Below are 8,314 nucleotides of genomic sequence, written 5' to 3'. Positions count from 1 at the left end.
GGAAATTACGAATCTTTGCGCTGATGACTAATTACCACCTCATGAAAGGTGGGAGTGGCAAAAAACACCATAAGCGAAACACTAACCACCGCACACCGGATCGGATACGATGCGACGAATCTTTACGGGGAATGGGGCTGGACAAACAAAGTGCCGTGCTCCGGGAGAGATCCGCGTAAAGAGGCCAAGAGGAAGAATAAACACAATTATTATGATGATAAATAAAATAATCTAAAAATTATGTGCTTTTGAGCATAGTGACGTTGTGGCTAATGGCGTGCGTACGGGGTTGGATGCGGTCGAAAAGAGAAAAGGGACAAACGACGGCGATGGCTCGACGACGCGGTGTCCGATGAATAATTATAGCGCTTAAATTTAGCTGCTTGTTCACCTGCTCTTCGACGAACAACGGGCGACAAAAGGCATCAAGGACGACGCTCGAGAACCGGCCAGAGTGCATAAACTTCAATGAGCGTTGAGTGGCGGGATACGAGAATAAAGGATAGCCGGGATTTATGAATTAATTTGCTTACTCAGGGCACTGTCAGTCACCTTTAGCCGGCTTCACACTGCCAAAGGCTAATTGTGTGGGTAGGATTGTGAAACGGAATTGTTGAATGAAAGTTTCACCGAAGAAAGTATTAAATTACCTCGGGCAGTGCTTCTTGGAGATGACTTTTGTGGTTGCCCTTGAAATTAGCTGGGAATATGATTTCGCAGAGTTTTCCAAGCGGCCGCTTTGATTTCGGGAAATTATAATAATTAACCGTAATAAAATATATTGTTAACCTTTTAACTGTGCAATGAACTGGAACAAAAAACCTTTCTAATGAGTTTAGCGCCCTAGGAGCAAAGCTTTATTAGAATTTGTCCCCATTAATACATGAAGTATATCTTTTTTGCATTCAATAAATCGCTTCTCGAGTGTCTTAAAACGTCATGCACAAATTAAAAACAATATTAATGTCACAAAATAAGCAAAAGAATTACATACCTTCCACCATAAAATAAAAAACCTGCTACGTCTACTTAAAACTTTCCTTCGTGGCGCAACTCACAAACACCCGCGCACACATACACACACAAACACAACCCTAAAAGCCACTGCCACTGTATGCATCGCACATGTTCGAAAGTAGCGCAAAAGTTGGTACACTCTTTGCACCCCCAAAGGCAATAGTTTAAGTTTACTGATGTTGGATCCGGCCACCCCGACACAACGAACCCCTGGGAGACGCAAGGGACTGGCAAGCGGATCATACACCTTTTTTTCTGACTCATCGTCAACTTTTCGCAGGTGGGATTGCACAAGGAGCAGCCACATACAGGATCTCACATCTTTCTATTTTCTTACTGGATGCTGCACACTGGTAGAAACCCCCACCTCCCCCTCAACCCAACAGTGTGTACTCATATTAGCCTTGTGGTTTCGGTGCATTCACAAAGTTGCCTTCGTGAAGTGAGCATTAATTTTTCTCCTACGTAGTACACAAAGTGACTAGTGAGTGTGTTGGGGGGCAAAATGTGGCTACGCAAACTTTTGTGAGCAGCAGCACAAATGCGTTCTTACCCCAAGCGGGAGTTGCACTGAATTTGAATGAGCCAAGCACGACCGGCGAGCACGGGAGAGGGAAAGAGCGTAGGTGGCTGAAAAACGGTCAAAAGTTGGCAGCGCACATACCCGCAAGATACGGTTCCGACCCACGACGACGACGACGACGACGACGATGATGTCTCACTGTATATCGTTTTTGGCAGCCAAAAGGCAAAAGTTTTTCCGGGTAACCTTGCGAAAAAGTTAAAAGTAATGCAAGTGCAATATGTTTTCGGGGGGATTGCACTGAATTTGAGATGATTGTTTTGCATGAGAGAATATTATGGCAAGACTCTCCATGGGTGCAGCTGCAAGCTGCATTGGAAAGTTTAGTAGTCATATGTTTTTATTATTAGCACTCGAGCGGACAAGCAGGATGTGTCCCTGGTTGCATGACGAAGGTATTACCATTTGGTGAATCTCAGGGTAACATTTTTGCAATTTGGGTTTTGTCATTTTGGGGCGTCGTGCATCTTTGATTGAAAGAATTATTATTTTCCAGGTATCATAATTTCAAAAACTTTTGCTTGAATAAATATTATTTAAGTATATATCAAGTGGGTGAAGCATGGGAGTGAAGACGAGTAGTTCCACGCCAACTGACGAGTCGATTTTAATTTTCCCTCTCCGAATTCCATGAAACTTCGCATAATTTTTCACTAGGGGCAATGAACCACCCAACTAACATTTCAACTTTTACCGAGGTTTAAAAGCATTCTACCCGTCTAATTGATAGTCTATTCTTCTTCTTCTTCTTCGCATTTCAAACTTATTGCATATCGCATTTTAGCTTATTGCGTTCTCTCAACTTAGTGTTCTAGATGCACTTCCACAGTTATTAATTGAGAGCTTTCGATGCCTGTACCATTTTTGCATTGGTATAATTGTGTGGCAAGTCCAATCATATTTCTATGCTCAGGGAAGTCGAGAAATTTTCCAACCCGAAAAATTCCTAGACAGGAGCGGGAATTGAACCCAGCCACCTCGAGCATGGTCTTGCTTTGAAGCTGCGCCTTTACCGACTGAGCTAAGGGAGGCCCCAATTTATAGTCTCTAGAATCTTGATAAAAAAAATACTTGTTACTTGGGCAAATTTGTGCTGGAATTTGGCCAATTTGACTCACACTTAATAAACCTAAAAAGCTTATTCAATATTTTTTTCTATAAATCATAGCACGAAAACGGCTCATCCAATCGAAATAACGTCAGAGACAAAGTTGTAGGAAACTGGCATGCCTATTGAACAAAAAATGTACGCTGAAAAAATCACAAATTCACCTTTGATTTAATCAAAGCGAACCACAAACAGCGTACAACACATCTAACTTAGAGCGTTCGTGGTTCGATGATAACTTCTATCACTTATGTGGTCAAAAGTATGATGTGATATGCGGGGTTTGGTTGCCTTAGAGCGACCGATTTGCTTACTGAGCAGAACATCACGAGTCTAATCTCAGGCTCATCCACATTCAACATTCATCAAAAGCGATTGATGAATGTTGAATGTGGATGGACCTGAGATTAGTTAATCTACAGCTCGTTTGCCTAGTATCAAACGTTGTTTCTTACTGAGCAGAAGTTCGTGGGTTCAATCCCAAGCTCCTTCGCTTTACATGATTGTTAGGACATCAATTCAGCTTATCGTTTACCAAAACGAACCCTGCTCCAATCCCAACTCTCTTACCCAATATCCCAGTGGTGCCTCGTGGAAGTGCAGAGGTGTTCTTGGCTTCCATCAAAGCGAGTGTCACGTCTAGCAATGGGCGATCTTGGATCGAAAAACAAAAGATCGATTCTTTTGGTTGGATTAACGATTTTTTGAATCGATCTCAAACACGTCAAAAATCGACTGGATCGATCCTTTCCATTTGATTTTTGTTCAGTACATATGCATTTGCAATTTAACATTGATTTTTTTTTTTTCACTTTTGCACATCACTTGCCTTGAGCATGGATCCTGCAAACAACAAGTGTGACAGTTCAGCAGAAATATTCACTTCTTGTGACATATTTCAGGTTCATCAGTCCTCTACTATGTCAGAACTGGATCGCCATGGGGGCTAGACTGATGCAAAATTTGAAAATTCTCGCTCCACAGTGCTCAAACGGTTTCAAATTAGGTCCTGATTAGCCTCCCAAAATTTTAAATCATTTGGTAAGAAACTGACTTGGCACAAACTATTCTAAGCTTATATGGAAATTACTATGGGAAAACCAAATTTTTGGATCATTGTCTTCTCCCCTTTTTCCATGTTGCTTTTTCGAAAATGTCTTTAACTAAATGCCAAATGTCAAATTAAATTGTTATTAATTGTTTAAGAGATTGATAATCTTATGGCATGATCAAGCAGCTGTTCTGTGGGCAACACTGTATTCAGCCGTGTAACATAGTAGCCATGATATTTGTGATCTATTCTTCGCAACAGAAACACCAATGTTGCCTGCTGAACAGTTGAATATGCATAATCATAAGACATCAGTGACTTGAATTATTAATAACTTTTGTTCCTTACATTTGATTGAAAACTGGTTTTCAACAAAGTTGTAGCTGAGAAAATTTGCTACAATCACTGCTATTGTTTTTAAAATCATAGAGATGTGGTGAATTGTTAGATAGATATGAACAAAAACATAAGTTTTCCCATAGTAACTCCCATATAAACTTGAAATGGTTTGTGCCAAGTCAGTTTCTTACAAAAGTAGTTCAAATTTTAGGAGGCTAATCAGGACCCAATTTGGAACCATTTATCTCATCTAATCGTTTTGTTTCATATGTTAATCTTTCGTTTTTTAAATCGTTCATTTAATATCAATAAAACGAAAATCACTCACTTAATCAAGTATCCTGAGCAAAAATTTCCACATGTCAAATGAAATCACAATAGTCATTTACTGTATTCTCATTATGTATGTATGTTACACTCACAACTTTTACTGCGTACGTACTACACAATTTATTTCTAAATGGTATCAATCATCATACTAAATGACTATTATAAGTGAAATGTCATAACAAGATAGCTTGTGTAACGTTATATTAGCTTTAGACTGGCGTTAATCTGCACCAACTTTCCTTGATCCGTTATATTTGAAACATTTTTACGCCATTTTGAAAAATGAATCGATTCAAAATTATTAATTAAATCGTTAAATCGATTATTTTGAAAAAATCGATTCTTACTTCAAGATCGCCCAATGCTAGTCAGGTCAACACATTCCTACCCATTCCTTTTCTGACCTGCGTTCGGGCACGGCCGGCGCTGGTATTGTCTAGTTTGAGATCATGCAGTTTTTACACATTGAGGATGATTACTAGTCCCAAGCATCATCTATTGGTTCTCTCTGTAATTACAGCTGGTCTGGCAATAACAGAGTAACAATCGTGGGCAGTCAATCGTGCTCATGCTCATGCTAATTAATGTCCACATTTTTCGGTCTACAAATTTCTTGCATTGAACCGCAGCTACGTATATCTCATCCTCCATTCATGTGGTGTTCACTAACATCCTGCGGTGATGAATCCAACATAATTGTAAGCAAATGTTACATTTGGATGCAGGAGCAATAAACTATTGAAGATGAGAAATAGGCTATGATAGGGGAGCCAATTTTAGCACTAGCTCGCGGTAATTGTAGCTGATAGTAAAATAACATACATATATAGATTATGCTCTGAGTGTCTGTATTTAAGCACAGCAACATATGCTGAGTTCAAAGGCAACATTTCAGTTCAAAATTCCTCAATTCAATAGCATTAAATTGTCTTCCAAATATTGCTTCGCTAAGAGTTTTGCTTTTTAGCCACATGACTAAAAATTTGACATTATGTTTCGCAATATTTTAATCAAAATAGCGGCACCGGTGGTGTAGTGGTAAGCGTGATTGCCTCTCACTCCAGCAGGCCTGGGTTCTGAGGCATAACATCTCTGATCACGCCTTCCTTCGGAAGGCAAGTAAATCCGTTGGTCCCGGTTCATGAGTTGACTGGTCAATAGGTAGGGTCCAGGTGTAGGAGCTACCTCCCTGACGTCGGTAGCATTGGTGCTCAGCACGGAAAACAAGATCGACGGAAAACAAATCAAGGAAAAAAAAATTCATCAAAATATGCAAAATGTTGATGATCTTTATGTTCAAATATGAAATGAAAAGCTCAATTTTAATCACGAAATTCAACGTAATACGATGTTCCCCTTCATTTCATGGTCATATGAAGCGGTTAAAAACCAGTGCATCTAATCATAATAAAGGGTGATACGGTCAAAATTTGGTCAATATCAACTTGACGTATTTCTTTCAATTTTGCATTTAAAAAACCTGAACACCTCTCATTTTGAAGGTGTGTGTGTGTGTAGAATGTTGCTCCTATTTTGATTTTGGAATTCACTCTTCAGTTGTCAAAATGCCGTCCAAGCAAGAAGAGCAACGTATCAAAATTTTGCTCGCGCATCGCGAAAATCCGAGCTACTCGCACGCAAAGTTGGCAAAATCGCTAAAAGTTGCCAAATCAACCGTTACAAATGTAATTAAAGTGTTTGGGGAACGTTTGTCGACAGCCAAGAAGTCTGGATCGGGGGGAAATCGAAAACCGGAAGCCGCTGAGACGACAAAGAGAGTTGCCGGTAGTTTCAAGCGAAACCCTAACCTCTCTCTCCGAGATGCCGCAAATAAGCTGGGTGTATCGTCTACAACCGTGCATCGAGCCAAAAAACGAGCCGGACTATCGACTTACAAGAAGCTAGTGACTCCAAATCGCGATGATAAACAAAATACGACGGCCAAAGCGCGATCTCGGAGGCTGTACACGACGATGCTGACGAAGTTTGACTGCGTGGTAATGGACGACGAAACCTACGTCAAAGCCGACTACAAGCAGCTTCCGGGACAGGAGTTTTATACGGCAAAAGGAAGGGGAAAGGTAGCAGATGTTTTCAAGCACATGAAACTGTCAAAGTTCGCAAAGAAATATCTGGTTTGGCAATCCATCTGTACCTGTGGCTTGAAAAGCAGCATTTTCATAGCTTCCGGGACTGTCAACCAAGAAATTTACGTGAAAGAGTGTTTGAATAAACGTCTGCTGCCTTTCCTGAAGAAACACGGTTGTTCCGTACTGTTTTGGCCGGATTTGGCATCTTGCCATTACAGTAAAAAGGCCATGGAGTGGTACGCCGCCAACAACGTGCAGGTGGTTCCCAAGGACAAGAACCCTCCCAACACGCCAGAGCTCCGCCCAATTGAGAAATACTGGGCTATTGTCAAGCGGAACCTAAAGAAGACCAAAAAAACTGCTAAGGGCGAGCAGCAGTTCAAGGCAAACTGGCTTTCTGCGGCGAAGAAGGTGGACAAGGTGGCTGTACAAAATCTGATGGCAGGGGTCAAGCGTAAGGCCCGGCAATTCGGATTTGGAAAAGCGGAAGCCTAACTGAATATTTTTCCTGAATTTTATACTAATTGAACTTGAAAAAGAAATTTAATTTGATTTTTTAAATAAACGATTTCACCGATTTACACGCGTTTTCCCTTGACCAAATTTTGACCGTATCACCCTTTAATCACCATCATGCGCTTATTGGCACTAGCGTTGAAGTTGATGGTTTTGGCAGTGCTTGTTTATTTTGTTCTACACTTGTGCACTTCTCCAGAGTAAAAAAGGAAAAATGGGACCTAGACCGTGAGTGTGAAATTGCCAGCCTTCAACACTAATAAGAAAGGAAACAGTTTACCGTGACGCCGATGAAATGCCGATCAACGCTGATCGTTATGAGGCTTCGCCAAACGCCTCTATGCTGGCCGCTCAGGACATCGTTTCCAAGTTCAAGCCGCTGGGAATCACTGCTTTGCATATTGTACTGCGCCAAGACCAGATGCTCAGTACACTCTGCGTGCTCTGGCCCGTTTTTAATGAAGATTGGCAACATTGAAGACAATACTTCAATCCCAGCGGATTCCACCCGTCGGGAAAAAAAAGTTTCCTGGGATGTATATTTCATATCACTTTTTCGGTTTTGCATTTTCCCGTCAGGACACTCGGGACAAATAACGACAGCTTCTGTGCGGTTTAAGAATTTCAAATGTATGTATGTGCGGAGTGCTCTTTAATAAATAAACCATCAATAATTGATATTCATTTTCTGCTTATTAGGCTGCTTTCTGAATTCACTCCTGACAATTCCTAAGGATTCCTGTTCATTAACAATCTTCTACTCAAGAGCAAGGTCTGGGCTTGGGCTTTGCATCTTTTGAATTTGTACTACTTTTGTACCACGAATTAAGAAAGTACCGCTCTGAGGGTAGCGAGGGAGATTAGAAATGTGTGACGAGCAATTCATAAGATACCTCTGGGAACATGAATATTGTACCTTCCATGTGGGTTTTGAGTGGTCCACCTTAGTGGAATGATCATAAATGAAACTCATTTTAGAGAAACATATTGAATTTGTTTCAACTATTAGCAATAGAAGAATGATCCGTTGAAAAAATTACTGCGGCCAAAAACTTAAATGCCAAATCTGGTGCTGAAGCCAATGATGCAAATTAATCATAATTCATATTCATTTATTGTTCAGAATTCTCAAAACTTCAATTCAATGGTATCAGTTGGTACATAACTTGGGGGTTTCTATTTTATGATGTGTGAAAACTAAATATGCTTATTAACTAGTGCCAAAACTGGCCACCTAAGTGGAGAGAAGCAATTGAAAATAAAAAAGTTGCAATAGAGCA

This window comes from Ochlerotatus camptorhynchus, unplaced genomic scaffold (genome assembly GCF_037179485.1).
Source record: "Ochlerotatus camptorhynchus isolate MF236.1 unplaced genomic scaffold, CSIRO-AGI_Acam_v1.1 ptg000120l, whole genome shotgun sequence".
Lineage (NCBI taxonomy): Eukaryota > Metazoa > Arthropoda > Insecta > Diptera > Culicidae > Ochlerotatus > Ochlerotatus camptorhynchus.
Note: the sequence above shows the minus strand (reverse complement) of the source record.